Consider the following 24,911-nt stretch of genomic DNA (forward strand, 5'->3'; position numbering starts at 1 on the left):
ATTTTTCTTTAAGCTCTCTCTAGACAGGCTTTAAATTACACTGCCCCAGTTGAGTAGCCAAAAATTAACCAACAATTATAAGAGTATTGTTAATTCTTTCCTTTTAAAAAACAAGCAAAAAGCCCAAAGTTCACAAAAGCAATTTCTCAGGTCACGTTTGTAAGTTACAACCCATTGATTTTGTAGAAGGGGAAAGGGGAGAGATTTATGCTCTAATCCTGGTTGACGGAGTTCTGCTGGACGTCTCTCTCCTCCATAGGAGCTATTTGTCTTGTAAGAGGCATCATCTCCACTTTCCATAGTCACCTATCCCAATTTGCTGCACTGGGTACTCAGATGCATGATCAAATTAACGCAATTTAAAGGATTACTTGGTGTCACTGGAGACGTGCAAATATACAATACAAGGGAAAACACATAAGCTTAAACCACTTTCACGGCAGTAATTTGATCACATATCTGAGCCCTAGTGACACTAACCTAGTGAGACAAATGAGCACGTCAGTGACTGCAGACTCGAGGTTAGGAATACTCCTAAATGCCTCGCATACTTAGGGCCAGCAGTATGAGCTGTTATTTACTCTTCCTCCATCAATTAATCTTCAGCAGATCTCTGGCTAGCAGATGAAGTAAACTCCAAATCAAAGCCTAAGTAAAAAGATCGTAAAATATTTAATCAGTCTTTAATATTTGATTTACAAATTCTTAGTCAGCCTTCTTGCTTAACCTGCTGTAAACCCTGGTCTGGCCTAATGGTCCAAGCACCCCAGAGACCAGTCAGCCCAGGAGATGTTCATTAAGGTGCAGAGCAGAGTTCCTCACTGGAGGGTGCCAGGCATGCCAGACCTAGATCTGCTCCTGTGTTTGGAAACTCCTGTACCTAGGAGAAGGATTGTAAGGAGAATATTAAAACAAGCAGTATTTCTTATCCATGGCAACTGCTGACACATTAGCTGTACTGTGCCTCATAAACTGCAGGTTAGACAACTGTTTTTCCAGGGATTAGGGAGCTTCTCTGTGACCACCAGCTATTGAGTTATTCCCATAGTGGTTAAAAGCAAACAAACAGAACAGAATGAAGCATGCATATACAAATGTCCCATAAGCAGGACCTATTTTATAGAGATAAAGTAATCCCTTCCTCTGTTTCCAGTCTGAAAAGCCCTTAGTTCTAAAGCTATCGTTCTTCAGGACACATCTGAAGTCAGAGAAGATATATGTTGGATTTGCTTGTTTTGAATGAGAGAGAAACAATCAGGAAAAGGGAGACAACTGGGTGCTGAACCAGACCTTAAAATCTGACTAGAATAAGATTCTTAATATAAACTCCGTGAGTTTCAATGTGGCTTGATTTTCTAATTATTTTATATTTTAGTTTCTGCCCTCAGGGATTTCAGTCTCGAAAGCCTGACTGATTTCACAGTCTTCCATGATAGATACCTTTCTCCCCAGTAATGAATGGAAACTAGGAGACAGTACTAAGCTGTTCAAATATACAAGTTCAAACTAGTTCCCTACAAGTTTCATTTAAATATTCTCTCTCTTTCTTGGGGAACCTTGGCCAGTATTATAATAAGGGCCACTGCTAATGGGCTTGAGATCTATCATTATCCTCTGGAACTCTGAATTATTATTTCACTTGACAATCCAGTCTTGCCCAGGTTTGAATAATTGCCCAACTATCCCTTAAGTGAAAGAACAGTTCTTACTGGTTAACATGATAGGGTTTCTTATATTTTTAGATTTTCCTAGGGAGCTGAAACATCATATTTTATTTCCCATAATTATCTTTACTTTGACTGTGGACATGTTTGGGCCGTTTTATACTGTGTTCCTGTATAACTAGGTTTTTTACTTAGCTGTTTCTAAATACACATATATAAATAAGTTGCCAAAGTTAAATGTCACCTTATTTGCAATAGGTCAAGAGATCTCACATGACTGAAAGAGTAATTTCCATGGCTCTGCAAAAAATGCATTTTGATAGCAAGAACCGTGATGTAAAAAAGATATGATATGTCATTCTCCAGTGTTACAGCTAATTTTTACCTACTTCCGTTGAAACTATTTGTAAGAAAAATTGTTCATGGATTAGACAATCTTCTTGGTCAGGATGGGTTATATTCTTTAAATACAAGTTAACTTCAGCTACATGATCTATTTACTTAGTGAATTTGTACAGTTGTTACATTACAAGAGACATAAATAAAGCTTCAGAGGAATTACTTTTAGCAATGTGTGAAGAACTGTAGAGCTGCCTTGTGAAATGCATGGGGTCTTTACCATACACAATGAACAAGAGTTTTGGGAGGCATCTGCTTTGGCTTGTAGTTTCACATTGGATAGAATGTATGCCAGATACTCCTAGCTGACTTCAAAATAAATGACACCTTAACACAGACATGTAACCAAATATTTTAGGACAGAACCAGCCCTTGTTTTCAATCCATGTCCTAATCTTGCTCTATAAGCTAAAGTGCCAGAGCAATTAATAAAGCAGAATATTCAGAAACATAAGGATGTTAGTTGTAAATGTACTCAGTGAAAATCGACTGAAGTTCTCACAGCCAAATTTTTACATGGCTTCTTCAGAAAATACAGAGTTGCAAAGAATATTCAAACATATTTTCAAGATCTTCAGGCTGCATTAGGTGGCCAGCACAAATTGTCACTTGTACAATGTGCCTGCAGGAAGGAGAGAAAATCATCCCTCCAATTTCTGATGCAAGGTACCAGCCTCCCATGCCATGGCATGGTGGCAGAGACCAGTGTCTATGTGCCTGCCAATCCAGCTGAGCCCAACAGAGAGGAATTAATCAGTCTGATGAATGACTGGAAGAGATTGGTTTCCTTGCAGAAACTGGGTAACTCAGTCCTTGACTGTTTCCTGGGGCAGTATGCTTCCTGGTACTCAACACTTGTAAATCCACAACTGAGCCCATGTTGGATACCTCTGACATATGTAGGACATAAACATTCCAACTTGGGCTCTGAGATCTGTTACGCATTTGGAAATACACTCCCATCATAAACTCGATATACTTTGAAGCATAGTTTCTAACACAAAAAGTGAGGAAAATACAGTACTTTATTGCAGCACTTACTCCTGCATTGTAAAATTAACCATGGACATCATGGGGTTTAATCTGTGGCTGTTCATGGAAAATACTGATGTTCGTTTCCATAGTATTTGTGTTCTATAATTCTTTGGTTTGCAGTCCTTAACTAGTGGGAAAAGAAAGCACATGCTAATTAGTGTTCAGAGTGTAATGACTGTAGAAACATAACAATATCAGAAATAAAATCTGAATGTTAATCCTTGTAGCACTAATTTCTTAACACTTCATTTTCAAGCATCAGCAAATAGCATGAACTAAACAATAACAAAACTACAAATGAATACTGTTGCATCATCACTTATTGATTGCACCTTTCACACTTGACTTTATTGCATTGGAATTCTCATTAGGCCTCAGACAATATTTACTTTCCTTAATCATGAATAGTAACAAGGCAGAGTACAACATTTTGTCAATAACTATCAACTTTTTCTTCAGAAAAGGCTGAATTTTCAAAGGGATTTCAGCTTGACTTGCATTTCTGTGAGTGCACTGTAGGAGCATCCTCCCCAACAGTGCACCTAGTTCTAGATGTGAGTGCTGGGGGGGGTGGAGAATGTTTAAATTCTTCATGTACCCTAAAATTTGTAATTGTAGTAACACTAGTTAAAGGATATTGTGTGATGAAGCCTCTAGAAAGCTTCTTTTCCATTTTCTGCCTTGCACCAGAATATGTGGCCTGTGTAAGCATAGGAAAATCTCCCTTTTGTCTAGAAAGGTAGAGACATAAATAGATTATTAAAATTATAGATACAAAATTATATGTAAAATTGTATGATACATGGATATGTATGCACATAGTTGTAGGGAAGAAAATCTATAATAGAAATAACTGCATTCTCTCCAGTTGTTTGTAGGAGAGTTAGGTTAACATGGAATTGTTAGCGTTGTGCATGCCTCTGACTGTGTTTTCCTTAGAACAGTGGTGGTTTCCTGGGATGGCCTAAATGGTACCAAGGTATAAATGAGTAGTGGTCATTTTTAAGCTTAGCTTGGCAATGATGCATAAGAGTTCACAGAATCACAGAATGGTTGAGATTGGAAGGGACCTCTGGAGGTTGTTTGGTCCCAGCCCCCTCATTTAGAGCTGTTTGCCCAGGACAATGTCCAGATAACTTCTGAATATCTGCAAGGATGGAGACTGCACAAACCCCTGAGCAAGTGTCAGTGACCCCCACAACAGAAACCTGATTTCTCATGTTCAGAGGGAGCTTTCTGTGTTTCAGTTTGTGCCCAGTGCCTCTGGTTATGACAGTAAGCACTACAAGAAAAGTCCATCTCCAGCCTCTTTTCACTCTCCCTTCAGAGGTGCAATTTATACACTTTTATGTAACTCCAATTTATATACATTGATGAGATCTTGCTGAGTCTCCTTCTCTTTTCCAGACCAAACAGCCCCAGCTGTCTCAAGCTCTGCTCCTAGGAGAGGTTCTCCAGTCCCTTTGCCATCATCATGGTCCTTTGCTGGACTCTCCAGTATGTCTCTCCTGTGTTGAGGAGCCCAGAGCTGGACGTGCCACTTCAAGTGACACCTCACCAGTGCTGAGTAGAGGGGCAGGGCCACCTCCTGTGATCCCATGGCAATACTTGGCCTTACACAGCCCAGAGTACCACTGGCCTTCTTAGCTGCAAGAGCACACGGCTGGCTCATGTTTTACTTTGCTCATGCACAATAATGAATTTAAAGTAAACAGGTCCTCTAAAATAAAATTTTTATAAATATTAGTTACCATCTTCTTTCATTAAAATAGTCCTAACAGGACTGAGAAGTTGATGAGGGTATCTAAGCCATCACTTGAGTGAGAAATGAAATACATTTCACCTTTCTGTGGTCCAAGCAGGGTATTTTCTGTAATTCCTGTCCTTTTAATGTCACTGTCAGTCAGGTCATGACAGATAGAGATTTACTGCACTGAAGAGTCAAAGAGGACTTGTAATTGTCCTAGAACATTGACTTGCTAAACATACAGCATAAAAAAGGTGACTGAATTATCTTTTGATTGACATCTCTCAGTATGTCAGTGACTTGAGATTTCCACGTTTCAACTGGAGGAGGATCTTCTCAGCAATATTTTACGTGGGTTATCATAAAAAGAAAAAAATGGGGGCATTGCTAAAGTGAGTCAAAACTCTGAAACTGCTTTTAAAAGTCATCTAGTCCCTGCTGCTATTTTTTGTACCTCTTTTTAAAATAAGTATCAGATTTACAACTGTCATTTATCTGTTGAAAATACAGAGCTGAAAAACTTTGATTTTACTGTTGCACAATGTTATGTCATTTGCAAATACACCTGGTTAATTAGACAGTGATACATTTGAAGTTGTCTTGAATTCCTTCCCACTTTGTAGTCTTAAGATACGGTTTGCTTACAATGTGATTTCTTACCAAATATAGTTTTGTCCATGACAGTGGCCATCAAATGCACTCAACATAAGACTGAGAGGCGGCAGGGTTCTGTTGAATTACTATTTTTCTCTCCCGTCCACACACTATATTCATGAAGTGCAAAATTTCTCAGGGGCTGGATGATAACCAAAATCTAGGATCTCTTTTGGCACAGAATACGTAAGTGGCAACTTACAAATACAGACCAAATTTTCAGGCAGGCTGCCTATCCATCCATCCATCCATCCATCCATCCATCCATCCATCCATCCATCCATTTATCCATCCATCCATCCATCCATCCATCCATCCATCCATCCATCCTTCCATCCTTCCATCCTTCCAAATACTGTTCCAGCAATCCCTTGCAGTTATCGGGAACTGCATTTGGATGTTTTAAAAGTTACTAGTTGTCCAGAACACTTGCAGAGTTGCCATTTTTCTTTCAGAATTCATGTTTAATATCTGGTTTCTCTGACTTTGTCTTCCCTTGGTCCTCTGTCTTGTTCAACTCGACACATATTTAGGTGCAGCTCTTGTCTGCATCCATCCCTTTGGGTGCAATGGGAAACATACCAGTTCCCTTTCACTCTGTCCTCCTGTGCCTGAAGTCACTTTAAAGCTGCCTTTACTGAGCATTCAGGTTTTTTCCTCAAGTTTGGCTTTCCCCAAAATTTCCCACTAAGATTTCTTCTTCTTCACAGCAGCGTAATTCGACTTCTTTTGATATCATGACTTGAAACGTGGACAGTCACGATATAGCTGCTACAGTGTCAGCAGAGAATGAGGACTTCACACTCAGTCCAAACTCAACAAGCTAGGTCCATCCAGAGCCAGAGTGTGCATTTATGTATATGCGCAAATGTTCCCAAAATGGGCGATTCTGTGACCTCTAGAAATCTCCAGAGAAGCAGATTTACTAAATTGCAAATGGGTTTTGGTTTCCTTACAAGAAAGTGGAAATGCTTTTTCTTCTAATCAGCAGTCCTCCATGGAGCAGTGTCTAAATTCTGAATGAAGAAGAATCATTTCTTTCTTGTTGCATTCAGAATGAGAATTATTCTGTCCCGTGTTAAATTAAAAAAATCTAAACAGATTTGTGAAATGCAAACATTTCCAAATAGTGACATTTCTTACCCTGCTGTGCCTTGAGATTGCTAATGATAAGCTCCACTGTCCCACAGCGAGGCGAGCTTTGAGCCGTGGTCAATAATAACAATAATAATAATAGTAATATGGGATTACATAACACCTCAAATCTTCAGGGTGCTTCTGAGGACATAAAACTTATGTCATTATGTTCATTCTGCACAGGAGGATTGGTTAAGCTTCTTCCACTCAGTCTGGTTAGTGTTACATGCATATACATGGTTTCTAGTTGGAACAAGTGACATTTAAAAAGTAGTTGTGTATATTTCCACCTTAATATTTACAAATCACTACATTAAGTTCCCAGGCTAGATATTTCGGAAAGTATTATCAAGGGATGAAATCATCATGAGGAAGGGGGTAGATAAGCTTGCAGAAATGATTACTCATAGACAAAACTTCCACCATCTAGATGTACAAATAAAAGCGGCATGAAGTTTCGTCCTATTAAATTCAGAAAATTACAGCATTAAGTGTTTTATGTACTTACTGCTGTACTGGAAAAATTTCTGGGCTGCAAAAAAATCAGTAGGTTGTAGAGAAATATTTAACCAGGACTGTTTAAGTCAAAAGCGTTTGCCTAGAGAAGGTGCCAAGATGCTTAGTCAAGTTTGCCTCATGTGACTATGCAATACTTAAAACAGAATGGAGGGTTTGCCTCAAGACTTTGTACATTATATTTTGCATGGTATTGCTCACTGGCACTATTCAAAATAAATAAAAAGACTAGAATGTAGAATTAAAGAGAACATTCTGGTTTTCATTCATGATTCCTCTGATGTTTCAGGGGGAGACAAAATGTGTTTTGCTCATCAATCTGCATGTGGGAGTATTTGGTTGAGGATGAGGAAGATGGTACAAAAAAAAGACAAATTTGGCTAAAATAGAAGTCTTAAGAGCAATGTGGGCTCACACTCCTGTTCAGTTTGACTGATTATAAATCAGTATCCAAATTCAATATAAAACCCAACTCCTCTCTCTGTGACCTTTTCCGAGTGAAGGAGGAGAGAATTTTTTCTTATGTCCTCAAGCTGTGGATTCTTTAAACCAAGGATCATTTTGCACAAAACACTACCATCCTGCGGAAAACAGAAGGAGGAGCAGTGGTAGTAGATTCCTATTGCCTGTAACTTAGGAAATACAAGATTCTGTTCTTTGTCTTTTCCAGCATGCTCTGTGGACTTTACAGATGTGGATTTTCTAGATGGCTGAACTTGCTATGTTAAGATGGTTTTCTGCTAGATATTCTCCTATTCTCCTATCACGGCCATGCTGTGCCATTTTAAGAATAATCCTTTTCTTTGAGGGTTTTGTTTGTTCTTCTGTAGGATGGTTAGAGCTCTGATTTGGAACCCTTGTTGAACACCCAAATAGCGAAGCACTTCATAGCAGCATTTTAGAAGAACTTTTGCTAGATGGATAGCAGGTACCTCCAGCAGGAATCACTCAAGTGACTTCAGGTTTAGATTGATGCAGATATTTAATCATCAGTATGTAAAGAACCATCACCCTCCAAAGAAATAGATGAATCTCTCTTTCATTTGTAGAAATGTATCAAGACCAGGGGCTCATATTACTTCAGCTCCAGGATAACAAACTCTTCATTGTACTTTACTTGATGGAACAGTACAAGCAAATTTGACATCTCATCCAAAAGTCAGCTGTTTAAGGACAGTCAGATCTGCTCACAAGCAAAAATTCAGTACATTTCAAGAAGAGCCAATCTGTGAAAAGCCCACACCAATAAGAATTTCTTCCTTGAGAACTTAAATGAGTTTGACAGCCCTCTGCTGGAAGTGCCCTCATGCCTTTGGATAAGCCATCATTACTTTGTTTTGTTGTTTTTTGTTTTTTTTTTCTTTCTCTCAAAACTGTGATATAGGCAAACCTTGTGCAGTGAGTCTCAATGTTATCTTCCAGGGAGATAAAATAGTGCTGAGGACACCTCTTGGCTTTAAGGGTAAACTCAATCAAAAATTTTACTAAAGCCAGGAAATTATTTTATTATGTATTTTTGTCCAAATTTGTGGAGATTGAGGTGGTAGATTCAGTATTTCAGTAAGATTTGGTATTTCCTGAGACTTGACTCTTCTTATTGTGTTGTAAAGTAGAGAAGGGCTGTTTATGTACTAAAGATCTATATAACTATCTACCAGTAATGTGTTAACGTATTTGGAAGACAAATTCAAAGTATCACAATATGTTTTAATAAGAGAAGGGACCTATTTTAAAAAATGTGAAGTTTTTTCACATGTATTGATTTGGTAACATTGTCTGATTTCTACCCATTCAAATGCACTGACAATGTTGGGGGTTTAATACAATTTCTCACTGAGTTAGGAAGTAGCCAGCCCTAGAGTGGACCCACCAAGGTACCCCAGAAAAGGAGTACCCATATTTCCTCCAAGTGAAATAAGATAGGTGGTTTTAAGGATATAATTTATAATTATCCAGACTGGATCTAGCTTATAATTACATAGTCTGGACTTATGCAAAAGACACTGGAATTAATATTTCAAGTTTGGAGGGAAGAAAGTGTTTGGCTGGGTTGGTAGTTGTCTATCAGCCATGAACTGAGAACCAGGAGAGTTCAAGGAACCTCCCTTTAATCTTGAATTTATGTCCCAAAAACAGATGAAGAGACCTTTACTTAACATCTGAAATGGAAAACAGAATATGTAAAAAAAGACACTAATAAGGAAAAGACAAGGGTAGCGTCTTGGATTGTTACTAAGTGGTTAGTAAATGAGAAAGATAATCATCTATATTCAAAGAAATCATCTATATTCAAAACTGAAGTGTTGGTTATAAGAACCCTAACCAGCAATCAGGTCTGTTAAGTAAGATTCCTTCCCTTACTTAAATTTCGAAAGTGAGAATGTCACTCAGTCATTTAAGTACAGGCAGCTAGGGCTATATGAATCCCAGATGTGTTGCTACATCTTAAAGGTTTCTGGGTACAAGGAGAACAGAGCTCTCCCATAGGTTCTGGCTACTTGGGGGGACTTGACTGTCCCAGAACACATCAGAGGTCACCAGGGCCCAGTGTGGTGACAGCTGCACTGGGCTGCTCTGGTTGCCCAGTTGAATCACTCTTGGTTCTTTACTGCACTAACTAGGTTTCCATAGATGTGATATAGGCACTTATACACTTAAACAACTTGAATTCATCAATCCCATTTTAAATTTCATGAATAGAGTCAAGATTCTTAGCAGATGGACAGCTCAGCATGAACATAACTCCTCTGTCAGAGGAGCTGGCAATATAACAAAGTACAATTTTTATTTTACTGTTATTGTATTAAGACAGCATTTTGATAATGCTGTTCAAATCACCTAAAATTAATACTGTATTTGCCTATTGGGTGGAGTAAACAAACACATCAAGCCCCTTTTTGTGATCAAGATGGCTTTCCTCTTCTGCCCATGGAGAGCTGCTTCTGAATGTGAGACATCCAGTCATTTACCAGGCATCATTTCATTAGCACCGCTAAAGCCAATTTGGGCATATATTGTCAACACTTTTGATTCAGGGTTTGTTGAACTTCTGCTTACACTGTTATCTCACACAATTTCCAGTGCAGTCTTATACTGTTTAAAATATTGAGGCCTGCTAAGAGGGTTAATGCTGAGAGAGAGGCTTATATACCTCATTGAGGAGACATCACTTGCAGTAGTGTGGTGTCCCGCAGGGGGCTTAAGCTTTTCGTTCAGCAGTGACTCAGAAAAGGACAAGTGCCGTGTTCAGTTTCCACCAGTGCTCAGTCTTTTCTCAAAGGCTTCCTCAGTAATTCCCAGCTCATCATGGTCCTCATCAGCCTGTGTAATGTGCTCATCACACGCTCATTTTCAGCTTTTGATTTGGCCTGGCTGTCTGCTGGGGAGGGTTTCCTCTGGTAGAAGTCTCCAAGTGCATGAACAAGTGAGCTCTAAGTGTTACTAATAAAAAATCCTTTAATCCACTTTAACAATGATAAATTGGAACTGAGAACTCCTCTTACTTTACAGATATGTTCAGTTCAGAATTTCACTTAAGTCAGGAAATCATCTTATGGGCAAGAGAAAAGTCCTAAACACCCTGATGTGGACAATGGGAATGAAAGGCCAAATGCTTAATTGCTCTTACTATATCTGAAACACCTACTGATGACTGAAGCTTCCACTGACATGGCTTGTTCATAAAAAATACACTAATCTTTGTTATTATTTGTATTCTTAATTCACCGTGGAATTTCCCTTTTTTTGTTTTCCCCACATTGTACATAACTGGTACATGATGAAAGAAAATAACTGATCTGGGCCACAGAAGTTGAGAATGAGCAAAGATCTGTCTAAAATGTACTCCTCTAGATTTAGATGGGTTTGCTACATTATCTTGGTAGTAAGTACCTGACACCTAAAATCTGGATTGTTATCCACCTGCTACCCTATGTTTATATTTGCTTCTGTGTTAAAGAGCATAGCATGATCAGACACAATCAAAAATAAAGTCTCTTTATTCTTCTTCTTTCCCAAAAGCGTGGGAGTTTGCACTAAGGACTCATCCACAATGGTTTGTGCCTCTTGTAATCCCCTGCAGATCTCTGTTTCAGTAGTGGCACTTGAACATTTCCCAAACACAGCTCACTGCAGTGTTATACCAGGCTCGAAGCAGAGTCCAGGCAGGAGGAGGGCTCCTGGGGGGATGTTCACCTTACCTGGCCTTATTGTGGGGCTCCTTGCTGGGGCGCCTCAGGTACCTTCTCCATGCCATCATCTTATGTGACCTGGTCAGGCTTCAGGAGGCAACTCACATCCCAGTACCTGATTTCCAGGCACCCATCCATTATCTGGCAGCAAATGCAGGCTCATTGTTTCATGTCTGATTTTGAAAATCTGGCCCCAGCAGCAGGTTTCTGTGCATCACTGTACTAACATCTGGCTTTTTACTGGCTTGGCAGACTGTCTGTATCATTAAATAGAATGAAACTATGCACTGATATGGACAGAGATGATCCTGCATCGGTTTCCAAAAGGACAGTAGGGCTATTGGCAAATTAAATAGTTGAAGAAATTCTCCATCTCTCTTCCTTTTCATGATGTATCAGGGAGTAAAATTGAGGGGAAAGCAGAAAACAAACTAATGTGAGTGTAATTCCCAAATTTCAATCTTCTGTATATTATGGGTCATTACCCGTTAATTTGCTAAATGGCAGTTTCCTATGAAAGAAAAGTTTTGTTTAGCAGTATAATGATGACAGATGATGTAATTAGTACCATCCCTGCATTGAGAATGATAAAAGCATTTCTTTTGTGTGTCACTGCTTTTAGACAGTATAATATCAAAAATGATAACAGTGTGAAAATTGGACCAGCCGCCTTCGTACTGTGCACGTAGAATACCTCGGTAATATGATACAAGTAATGACAGGTACTTTGCCATGTATTCATTTTCTCCACTGTCTAGCCTTTATGTGACAGCGAAATTAAGGCACAGCACTAAGCAGACCAGACGTGCCTAAATGCAGACCCATCTGATGAGCCTGTAAACGGCCAGCGTCCCTTTACTGCTGCTGCTTATGATAATTAAGCAATTGCAAACAGGGGTTTTGAGGGAGAGCATTGAATCATTTTTTGAGTTAAAGAAGTTGGGGGCTATTTTAATTTCAGGCCACATTTATTGCTTGAATTAGTTTTAATTATATTCTGTATAAGTACTTGCCCCATATCCTTGTCTTGATAGTGGTAGATATTCTCATTTAAATATAAATAAATGCCAAACTTATTTAACATGGAAAAGTGACTGCTGTGACTGTGTAGTAACAATTTTCTCTTTGTTGCCATGGTTTGGATTTTTATATAAGCTTTGCAAATATAATAAACCTAATGGAGCTCTTCATCCAAGGAAATGGGTATATTCAAGAAAATAAATTACATTTTGCAAGCTAATGAGCTCTACTAATTGTGTTTATCCTTGTGAATTAATACAATTTAAGCAAATCTATCCCCCAAAATCAAGCATTTGATTGCATTTTACTGCGTGGAAATCAGAACATCCGGATCAAATCTGAGTTTACTGGATATCCAAGGGGTAGGGGGGAAGGTTAATTTTCATTGACTTGTGCAGCTGGTGCTAGATACTAGTAAAGCAGGAAAAGTTAGATTTTGAAAGTTCTGACTTTTGTTTGCTTTTTCTTATCCTACTACTTCCCACACAGGCAGAATTCCCAACAAATACTTATGTGCAATAAATCCCATGTAATACAGCAGCAGGCATGTACAAGTCATGGTAATTAGCCCACATGCCCACAGGACAGGATAAAGGAAGGCAGCAAAAGGGAATAACATTTGTATTTTCTAAAAGACAGCTTGTCTTCATCCACTTCCCTTTCTCCCTCCCTTTTCTCACACTTCCTATGCCAACATTGGATTTCTTTTTTTTTTTTTTTCCTTTAAACAGGTTTTCATTTCAGAGAGGCATTTTGGGAGATGTAGGACAGATTAGAAAACTCTCTGTATAATCTGGCAGATTTTAGGTTACTCTCCCAGTTGGCTTCTTGGAAGGATCTCAGAGAGTAGAGCAAATGGTCAGTTTGAACTCCTGAAACTCTGCAAATAGCCCCAAAACTCTCAAGCAGGTCAGCAGGAACAGGCAGGCAGGTGCTGGCCAGAAGGTTTGTGCTTGAGGAGGGTGACAGCAGCTGTCAGCAATGGTCCTTATGGAGGTAGTTTACTCGCCACGTGTTGGGTTGCTGCCATTTTTAACACTGAGCAAACGCATGCCTGAAATGAAGTCTGAGCCTGGCTGACTGTACTTCCTTGGTCCCGGCTGCTTTTTTATCCTGCCAGATCATTTTCAGCACTGATGCAGGAGTCCCAGCAGTTAACAACCGTCACAGATTCCTCAGAGAGAGCTGGTGTGAGATCAGAGCCCTCCTGTTTCTCAGCAGCAGGCCCCTCTTCACTTAAAACCGGGATTGGGAAGCAAAGCCAGCCTTCTCTTCTCAGCTTCTGAAAAAACAGTATCTTAAAGATGAGTAGCAGACACAAAACAGGCTCAGGAGTGAAATTTGTTGGTTTGTCTGTTGCAGCTTAGGTAAGAATCAGGCTGATCTTTCCTTAACTGCACTGAAAAAATATATTTCTTTCATCTCTGGTATTCAAGTACTGAGAAGGGCTGTTAGGATCTGTCTTCTAGAAGTTTTGGATTAATTGCATTTGTGCAGTGAGAAGAGCACAGCTCCTCAGCATTGATGCAATTGTGCTGTTACAAAGATACTTTCAGTGACTTTTTGTGGATGAGTGACAAGCTTCACTCATAAGAGTGAAGCACCAATATGTTTGTTGATATAAAACAGTGATTTTAGAAAGTTTGATGGTAAACACAGCAGTGGTTTAACAAAATCTGGTGGCAAGATACACTTGAGTATTTACTGTAAGAGGGGATAGGATCAGACAAAATAGTCAGGGAGACCCTGTCCTTCAGTCATGAGGATCTGAAAGGACTCACTTGCATTCTAAACTCCTTTTCAGATAGGAGTTTAGGTGCTGCTGGATCCAGCCTTTATTCCAACAGTTTATGTACTAAAGAATTATCTGTGTGCAACTAACCCTTTGTAGTTAAGATTTCAAACTTCAGCATGCTATTAATCACTTGGCAAGAACCTCTTGTGGCAAGAAATCTTTCAATTTTGATGAGTAACTTAGAAAAGTGTCCCAACTCAAGGGGAGATCCTGGTGTGCAGCTGCCAGGCAGAGGAGCTCAGCAGGCCCTGGACTTTCCACTATGTATGGACCATGATAATTGACTCATAGTCATATTTGCATACCAGCCATACATGTTAACTTGTCCCAGATTTTCCTTGAGTCAGACCTTGTTCAGCACTGTGGTTAGGTGGGTGCACTGCTCAGATTAGCCCTTGGCTGTTGTGTTATTATCTGTGTCCACTTTGAGCTGGAAACAGCCACCATGACCAGACACATCCATGATGACCCCACCAGTGGTTTTCACTTGGAGACAATTACAGTAAAGACAGGTCAGACTGAGGGAAAGGAGAAAGCACTCTATCATAGGAGTAAAGAAGAAGAACTGAGAGTGATAGTATGACCACACTGGAATAATGACTTGGGGGTAAAAAACAATCTAGTAAAAGAAATATTAGTATAACTAAGTCTTGATGCACAGAGCTGTTCTGGATTCCATAGATTCCAAGCTCCTCAAGGAGGCATTGACACAGGCCATAGTAACTTCAGGGATACATGCAGATAGATACATAAGTATAGAGTTCCAAAGTACACATTAATGAAACCATTATCTTGTCAATGATACAGAGTACAGAGCTATCTTTAGCAGAAGTTACTATGATTTTTCATAAGAGAACATGGAATTTAGTGACATTTTTATTATTTGACATCACATCACCGTTGAAAAGTAAAGAGGAAGCCAGAAGAAAGATAAAGTACAAAAAGCTTTACATGAAAAATATTGTTCACCTCTGATGGAAACTATGGGCAGCTAGGAGAAAAGAATCTGGAGTTTTTTCAGTTCTTGGCATTGAAAGATGTTGATAGGAGCAGTTTAAAAGTTATCTGTTGCAGCAAAACTGCATCTCAGAAATGAGCATGGCTATGATGACATGATAGCTTTGGGCTGCTGACTTACTGCACAGACCCCTGCGTATCAGCGAGAGTTAAAATCAAAGTGGAACCTCTGTTTTGAACTTCCTTTTTCTGCAGCATTTGAGTCAGATCTTCAGCGTTTCATCTCTCGCTGCATGGGGTTGTAGAGGTCACTTCTCGGGCCCCGTTGACCCCATGCAGATTTATTGTGGGATTGTTTCAGTGAAAACAGAGCTTTGAAGCATCATGCAGGTTGCCTAGTGACTCCCACAAAGTGCTGACCACCCCAAGTCTGAGGGAAGAGATACCTGCATGGAGACGAGCTCTGTTATGGGTTATAAAGCTGGGAGAGGTTTGAATGATAGAAGGAGTTCTGGCAGGCTGCTAGCTCTCACCATCTGGGAAAATGGGAATGTTTATTAATAAGAACCTTTGACATGAAATGCATGATATGTGCCCTCTGTGCTAGGCCCATGATTAATAATATTAATTATGGGGAGTTCATTATAGTCTCATGGGGATGTGATATGTAATTCAGCCAGCGTTTCATTGTAAATTTGCATTAATGTCCACTTTAAGTACAGTAGCTATCTATAGCAATGCAGAAGGAGCTGCACTCAGTATGTACAATAACATAACCTCCTTATTAAATGATGGTAGACTTTTACTTCAAAGAATTATAGAGCTATTAACATTTCTCCTACGTTAAATCTTTGCTGTTTGGCAGTGCAGTATCTGTTGCAACCTACCTCCTAGTGCTATTAAAACTTTCCCTGGTGGTGGTAGAAGAGTCCAGCTCCTTGCTGTGCTGAAAAAGAAACCAGATAATTTTGAAATCTGGTTGGAAGTAGTCTTGATTGCAGTTTCATTAGCAATTAAAAGAGCATGCAACCTAATGGTTTTTCCACCCCGGTCCAGAGAAATTATGCACAGTGGGCAGCTCTTCAGTTGGTGTAAACCATCAGCGATGTAATGAAAGCAATGAACCTTCACTGATTTGTGCTGAGAATCTTGCCTGCTCCAAATTGTTCAAACATATGCCTTCCTACGGCTATGCTTTATTGTTAACTTGCTTAATAATGAAAAAATAGTTCATCTTACTTGGAATTCCTTTTCCCTAGTTTGGCTTCCAGGAATCCCTGGTGAAACTGTCACTATCTAGCCTCAGTTTCTTCTGAGCCACATGTGCTCATTCACTTACCTTCATACAAATGACCTTTATATACAAACAGGGTTTCTTTTCATCCTTAGGTAGCATCTCAGAAACCAGCAGGCACTCAAAGCCCACTGCCTTCCTGTAGTGGATCCTGGGAATGGCTGGGAGAACCATAGCTCTAGTGGCCCCAAGTATGTATGCATTTAAGCAGCTGGGGAAGCAGCTGGTGGCACTGCAGGAAGCATCATGCATATGCCAGAAATAGGCTGAAGGACAGAGTCTTCATTGAAAGACTGTATATATGTTAAAATATATGAGTGTATAAATAAGGGTCCAGTCAAACCAGAAAGAATAGGAGAAAAGGGAACAAACCCAGGCACTGGTTGTTTGTGGTTTTTTGAGGAAGCTGCAAAGCTGATGAGTTACTAATCTTATTTATTTGTTTGGATTGCAGTGGATTTTAGAAATGCAAGGCTAGAAAGGGCCACCTGGGTTGTTGTGTCTTATCTTGTGCAGTCATGGGTAGCCTTGTGTGAAACATCTCTGAGAAGAATCCAAGGATCACTTGCCTCTACATTCCAGTGCATAGCAAGGGCCACAGTATCCCTCCTCTCTGAAGTCTTTCACCTGTAGTGAAAGATGGAAGCACACAGCTGTACTGTGTGGAAGTCACTGTCCCTGGAAGTTGTTCAGTTTTGTTAAGTTGCCACCCAAACCAGAGGGTTGTAAATCAAAGTGGCTCTGCAAGTGCCTGTCCTAGAGAACTGGGTAGCAGCCTGCAGCCATTTGGCACTGAAGGATGCAAGTCCATATCCAGCACCTGTTGGACACTAAACACTTTTCTTAGAATCCATGCAGCTGACCAGTTCCTGGGGAAAAGGCAGCAGCTGCTGGGCAGCAGTGGTTAAATATAGGAAATGAAGAATGCCACATCCAACTGGAAAGGAAAAGAGGGAGATAGGAATCTAGCAGCACTGAAAATTCTTATTGGTGAGGGGGGCCGTGCAGTGGTCAGGAATTGGAGGCATTTACACTCTCTATTTTCTGTCTTGTCAGTGATTGCACCTACACTCACCCAGTACATCAGCCTCAGATAATGCCCAATATAGTTTGGCACTGACTGTATTAATGAGTGTCATTTCTGAAATGTTTTGGAGGAGCATGTGAGAGCCCTGTCTCTCGCTGTGAGAGTCACATAGAGTTGCTGAGATATGTTGTCCTTAATTTGACTTGATTCTTTGTAGCACTTTTAATAGCAAAAATGCTGTGAAAAGCTTAAATATGAAGCTATACAGATTTAGCACAGATGGAGTTTGAAAAGGACATTCAACCTTCTCTAATCTTCAACTGAGATCAGCAAGTAAAGCATAAGGAAGGACAACCTGAAAGATAATATTTTTCATTGTGATAATCTGCAGTACTTTAATTTCACTGAGGCATTTACATGGCCCCTTATTGAAGAGTCTTGAGTGTTCCTTTTGCTTTAGCTGAAGGACTGTTAAAAAGAAACAGAAAAGCAAACCTCTTTGCTTAGCCAACCTTCAAGGTGGTGCCAGATATCCTTGCAGAGAAAGACAACAGTGTGAAGTCGAGGAGGGTTAGCTGCAGATTGGAAGATTATCGCTGTTCTTTGGATGAACAGAACAAAAGAAGGTAAGGAGAACAGGGAGAAACACTCCTGTTTTGCTTTATTCTCCTGCTGCACATGTATGCAAGAGAGGCTCAGGACACACACAAGTATCCACAGCTCCTGGCTCTGGTGTCCCTCTCCGTTCCAGGAGGACATCTGGCCAGCACACTCTCCTCTCCTCCCACCCCTTCTCCTTCACACTGGGCGGCAGCAGCTCAAGCTGGCTGAGCCTGTCGTGGTGGTGATATCATGCAGCTAAATTAATTCCAAAGCTGGTCATGCTTGGAATTAGTTAGACAGGAGACAAAAAGGGAAGCTGCGGAAGGGGGAAAAATGGACTAGGTGTGAAACACTGTGCAAGGAGAGGGAGTAGTGGGTGTGGTCCTAAAGGTGCCTTAGGGGTCAGTTTAGTACAGAGGGTCTGAGGTGGCAGGGGCACACCTGCACACATCCCTTGTCTCCATACAGAGTTTCACTAAGTGCCTTTTGGTCATTCAGCCCTCCAGAGCTCAAAATAATTGTTTCTTTCCATTTCAAGGGCAACACTTAGATGGACATAAAGGTTCCTCATCTTAATATACAGCAACCATCTTACTTTATTCCCTGACTGGACCTTGCTGTGGAGCATAACCCAGGCACAGGAACGAGTGGTGCTGAGCAAGCATCATGTTCACCATTCACAACCTCAGCATCTGCTGCAAGTTTGGGCCAATAAATCACAAACGTTGGGAGGAATTGACCACCTCCTGCTACATGTCTAGACAGCAGTTCCCACAGTGGGCATCTGATCCTTGACTGAACCTCAAGGCACTGCCATATGCAAATAGTAGTAATCTCTGGTTTGTTGTTCCTCCAAAGGCGGATGCACCTGCGTGTGTCTGTCTGCTTGGAAGCTTAAATAAACCCAGTTGAGGTTTGTTTGCTTTTGCAAGCTTGATTCATCAGCTTGATTTTCAGAATGTGTAAAATACTTCCTCAGAATGGCTTTTTTGTCGTCTTTCTCCTAAATTTACCTTAGAGAAGACTTCTTATCTATACATAGTTTTCAGTCTTCTGATACCTTGGGTGTTGGCCTGCATAATGATAAAAGAGTTGGCTTCTAACTCTGATATTTGAGGGGTTTTTTTTTAATTTTTTCCAGCAAAACAATCTCAGACACCCCATGAACAATGGAAAAAAGAGTTATATTACAATTTTATAGCATATGGTGTAACTCTTGGGGATGGTCCTGTGCAAAACAGAGAGCTGGACTCGATGATCCTTCTGGGTCCCTTCCAGTATATTCTGTGATTCTGTGAACTTTACATGTTGAGCCAGGTATAAGGAGAGGAAGGAGGATTTCAGTGAACCATGGTGTTTAGGAGCTTTTATATACACCCACTCAGACAAACTTCTATATCACAATCCCTAGCAGGGACATCAGAATTGCAGCTTCTACCTACTTTTGCACCTTTCCTCCAAGTTACCTTGTGTATTTTGTACAGCTGCTCTTTTATGCTGTTGTTGCATTATTTGTGCTTACATACAAATAATTTACAGTTAGCATTTATAACACAAAAAAAGAAAATAAAGGTGGCTGCACCAAGCAGTCTGTGAATTATGAGTGCCTCTGTGGTCCTGCAGCCAAAAATAGTGCTTTTCACTAAAGTTGGTGGACTATATCATTCCTAAATTGCTGTACCTGATCAAAAGCATTTGTAGAACCAGGACCCACACTGTTATACAAGACTTCAACTACTTCAGCTACAGCAGGGAAAATTATGATTAGGTCCTTGAATCTGTTTCTAAGTGCTGGTCCTGGTTTTTCCAGATACACAATTAGCAACTGAGTGGCTCAACAACTGGTCTCCATCTATCATTAGTGGACTAAAGCATTGCTACAGGACTGGCCATCTTCTCTGTTGATTAGACAGCAAATTTTAGCACCAGGCCTGGGATAGAGGTGTGTCATTTGGGATGCTGAGCTACAAGCCTGCTACTTCTTGCAGACTGCCTTGCAGATCTCAGTTTCCTCACCTTATCCATAGTTAAGGGGAAGAGGTGCTTTATGGTTATTTTAGATTTCAAGTTCTTCTTTCGAAATGCAAGACTAGGGCTTCTGTATTTCTATTAGAAGTTATTTGAACAGTTCAGAGGTCTCTTCAAACCTAAATTATTCTGCAATTCTCTGAGTCTAAATTTTTGAAGAGTTCCTTAAAAATAAAATTAGGTGGGGAAAAGTGTAACTTTCAACTAGTCACAGAGCTAGTTTAAATCTCTTCTTTGAAAATTTCCCTTTGGCTGCTCTCTGAATTGTGCAGTCTGCCCTCCAGGACCCATTTTCTGTCTCCAGGCAAATCAGGTTCTTAGAGATGAAAAAAATGATGGTACTATTTGGGGGGGTAGAACACAAATCTGGTAGACAATGCCTCCCTGTGTGAATGCCCATTAGACTTCCTATATGTTCCCATAGGGAACTGCTGTGTTCGATGCTGAAGTCAGTCACTACCTGGATATTTGGGTTAATTAAGCAACTCAGACCACATCTACACTAATAAATTAAGGATATATGTGATAAGTCTGTGGTACAGACATCCAGCTGGCACTGAACAGGTTTCATCCTTCTTCTTAAAATCATGTACTCATCAAGAGAGGGTGCCTAAGTGTAAATGGTGTCTTGGGAATGATCCCTGTCCTGTTAGGAGAGTGTTATTTGGCCCAGACCAAAAAAAAGCCATGCGAGTGGCAGAGACAACTGAGTTCCAGTGCAGAAGACCGTTCCCTGGCAAAGCTGAAATTACTAATGCAGGTGTATCTTCAGGGAGCCCAAGCTTACAAACACCTATTCATGAGTTCCAAATAAAGACAGTCTTCCTTTTTCTCAGTGGATGCTTTTGTGGGTTGTTTCATCCGTTCATGGTGGTTTTTTGTTTGTTTTTCTCACATTTCTACTCTTAAAATGGTTTTGTTGCAAATTCTGGCCCCTTATTTCATAAGGTCTCTATGATGCTTTCCATCAAGTCTTCCTAATTCATTAGGACTAGGAGTGACAGCATGCTGTTCCTTCAGCCCACATACAGACAGCATCAGATGGACAACATCCTCTGTAATACCATCTGCCAGTAGAGAAGCTGAACCTTTAACTTCCAATCCTGGCTCTTTGCCCAAATTAAAGACTCAAATATAGATGGACCACCATGGTCTCTGTGAATCAACCGCTAGAGGGAGGCAGGAGACACTTAGCTTATTTCATTTTTACAGACTTTGTACTGTACAAAATCTTATGTACTTTAACATCCAGTTTTTGTGGTCCTTTTCTATAAAATAAAGCCAGTTTTTATACAACCCTCACTTGTGGCATCCTTACTGGGGCATTGGTTATGGGCTGTTCATCACAGATGCTGTCTCATTGCTTTGTTTTTATGGGGCATCTAGTAAACCATCACTATGTTTGCAGAATATATTGCATTTAAGCATGGTATGAAATAGTGGATTTTGGGGTTTGTTTCAGCCAGAATTCTCCAACCATTCCTCCTCCATAGCTTTAAGCACAGCAGCAACAGGCAGTCAAACATTGCAATGGCATGTTATTTCATGTGTGGGGGTTTTATTTTCCTACTTTCAAAACTAAAAAACCACTGCCAGCAGTGGGAATTGATCAAACTGTAACATTTGTGTGCGACACCTAATAGATGCTATAATGCCTTTAGCGTGGCTTACAACATGGCAGCTAGACAGGCATATTAGCTGCATCCTTTTACATGCAGACCTTGCTGTTAAATCGTGTTTGGCTAATCTTCCCTTAGGGGAAATTTGATTTCAGCCCCTCTCCCAACCTCAAACCCCACTGTAAGATATAAAATTGGTTTTTAGAAGTCTCTTTTTCTCTAAGGCACTTTAATTGGCATAAGGTAGTTGCTCCTATAGAGAGGCTATCGATTAGCATTTTTATTTTGCTATATGTTAAAGTACACCACTTTCAGAAGTGCTTCCTGAGCCACCAAGGCAATAAACCTCGCCATAAAAGGCCAGAATGAGGACTGACTTGGCTCACTTACTCCTGCTGGTCTTGTTGGATTTTTTTCTGTTGTTTTTAAAACTGGCAAATGGCTGAAGCTGTTTTTCATCAGCCTTCTCACCATTCCTTGAGTGAAATCCAAGCTGGACCTTGGAGCTGGTATCAAGTGCACAGCCAGATTTGCCTCTGGGGTTGAGGGACCCGGAGTTCTGGGTAGCTTTGTCCAGTGCAGCGTGTTCCTCAGTGCCTACCTCAGGGAGAAAAACAGGCACAGTTTGTGCTTAGAACTCCCCTCCTTCCCCAGCTTTGGAGTTGCTGACAGTACTGTGGCACCAACTCTGAGGAAGTGGGACAAAGCCATTAGAGAAAATAGATTGAGGGGATTTTTTTCCCCAAGAAAATATGTGTGTATTTTAACATCTCATTTGATTTTTCCAGCATACTTTATTAGACTTCCTAAAAAGTCTTTAATGCATTATTATATATTTGAAAAGATGTTAAAATGCCTCTTTTAGCCCTCAACACCTGTTTTCAGCATGAGTACACTGGTGGCCACTCTCAGGGCTTTGTTCCTTTGGGCTTTCTTTGTTCCTGGGAACAAAATAAGTTACAGTTTTAAATGTGAAAGTCCCTCAAGTTTAGTCTGTCTCGTGTCTCCATCAAACTCAGTTTTCTCTTAGTTAATGGGTTACTGACAGCCTGAAGTCAGGAAGTTATGTGCATTCTAGCTGCAGAGCATGTCCTGAATGCCTTGTTTTTTCAATTTATCTTTTGTCTCTTACTGCCTGTCATATACGTAAAGCAAAAAATAACACTTGGACTCTTTCTGTTTGCCATCACCAGTGAAAATAAAATTTAAATGTGTAGATGGCAACACTACGTGTTTGGAAACTTGTTTATTCAATAAAGCAAATACTCAAGTTGCCAGAGCTTTGTAGCAGAAGAGTACATGAGTACTCAAGAGCAAAAAACCTTGAATGAAAACAATTTGGTGGTCCCAGTCCAATCTCATTACATTACTTATCATCAAAATCCAGGTCTTGGAGGCAAAATAATTTTGACCTAAGACAAAACATTTGTGTATTTACTCTGTGATTTCTTTTATAAAAGGCATTGTGGGGGTACATTGCTTTGCCTGGATCTTGTGTTTAATGGTACTTTGCATCCATCTATGCCACTGAGACAGATTTAATTTTAGAGTTTCAGAAGCGCCTTTTCACCAATCAGACGTTGGCTGTACAAAATCACCATGAACTACTTTGCTTTCTCAGCGTGGCTCAGCTTTATCCTCAGTCAATAGACATCTTATCAATCCTTGTTCAAAGACATTCTCTTGCTTCCCCTGGGCTAGTGCTAGTGATAGATAAAAAGTCTGCAAGCTTGGGTTGTGATTTGTTAGTCCCAAGTTATTTGAGGCAAATGGATAATAAACAAATTTTAAAAGTCCACCCAGTTCATTAAAACTTGAAGCAGTCATTTCAAAGTGTGGTGGGGTTTCTGAGGGCTCTCAGCTTCACAGCATGGCCCGTGATGATGCATGTGCAAACCAAAATGTAATATAAAGTACACTTCTTTCATCTTCACAAAGAGGTTTTATCATACAGCCTTAAAGACCTTTAGATCTTTCTACATCTGAAAGGAAGAGCCAACATATCTTGGAATTTCTCAGTATAGATTCAGAACCCCTTTAGTTACTATTCCTTTGAATCTCTGGGTTAACTCTCATTTTTGTTTTCTATTAAAGTTTCTTTTTTTATTACCTTTGTACTTACAAAGGTCATTAGAGGATTATCCCTAAACTTCAGAATGTGAGCAATTTCTGACAGCTCCTGCTATTTCCCTTCCTCTGGTTAACTTGACTTTTCACTTGAACCAAAAAAAGTAATTCTTATCATTGCTTTATCTTGATTCTAAAAATTTTCCTGAAGAACATCTTCAGTTTTCTTTAGTGTCAGTGTGACAGTCTTCCTCCTCATATCAGATGAATAAAAGATTTAATAAGAACAATTTTTCCTTGTTAAAATTAAGAACATTCTATATCTGTGAATTAAGACTATGGTTTTAGAAGTAAATACATTGGTACTTCTATAGCAATTAGCTGTTATTAGAAAAATCACTGCATTTTTTGTAGATTGGTCTATGAATACATGGGAAAAACATAAACAAAGCTTCCTTTTTAATGAAGATAAATATTAAATGGTCTGCAATTAAAATATACTCTGTGAAAAACTAATTGTAATTTGTGCATGTACCCAAATAACTTTCTCTCTCCATCCACAAAATTTTCAAGACAGCCATTAGTCTAAAATAAACAGCCATTTCCAACTGGGACAATTACAAAGAACTTCAGAGAAGGCTGGGTTGTCTGAAGATGCTCCAGTATGAGAAGGCAAATGTGAAAGCATTTAAAAAGCAAAGAGCTTTTCTCTTGAGGGCCACCATGCGAAGGACTGGAGAGAAATGAATGTCTATCAGCACCTGTATGAGCATTTATTGCTGGAATGCAGTGACAGGAAAAGTGCAGGTAAATGGTGAAATGTGGTACATCTGCCATCTGGTTTAGCCTGTCTGCTTCCTGAAAATCCAAGTGTGCTGTCATGGAGAGATGTTTCTGCTGCTGCTCTTGCTTTAATTTGCCATTACGAGGGATGGAAAGCTCTACAGGCAGATCTCTCTGATGGTACCAGCCTGTTGGAGGGCCTGGGGTAATAATATTTCCCCCAACCTGACAAATGTTCCTGCAGCAGCAGAGGGGTGCTAGAATATTTCCTTAAGACATAATTTGAAGAGTTTTAACTGTAGGTTTCTCATCCTCATCATCCTTGTCTTTCTTCTCCTCCTCCTTCTTTCCTACTATCATTCTTATTTTGTTAGAT

The 24,911-nt window shown here is 39.9% G+C and overlaps 1 protein-coding gene across 1 annotated transcript in view; it reads left to right on the top strand.

The window, feature by feature from the left end:
- The window catches only part of KLHL29 (kelch like family member 29), a 389,156-nt gene that overhangs the window by 253,985 nt on the left and 110,260 nt on the right, over window positions 1-24,911 (top strand). The window lies entirely within an intron of this gene.

This window comes from Zosterops lateralis, assembly GCF_965231275.1.
Source record: "Zosterops lateralis genome assembly, chromosome: 3".
Lineage (NCBI taxonomy): Eukaryota > Metazoa > Chordata > Aves > Passeriformes > Zosteropidae > Zosterops > Zosterops lateralis.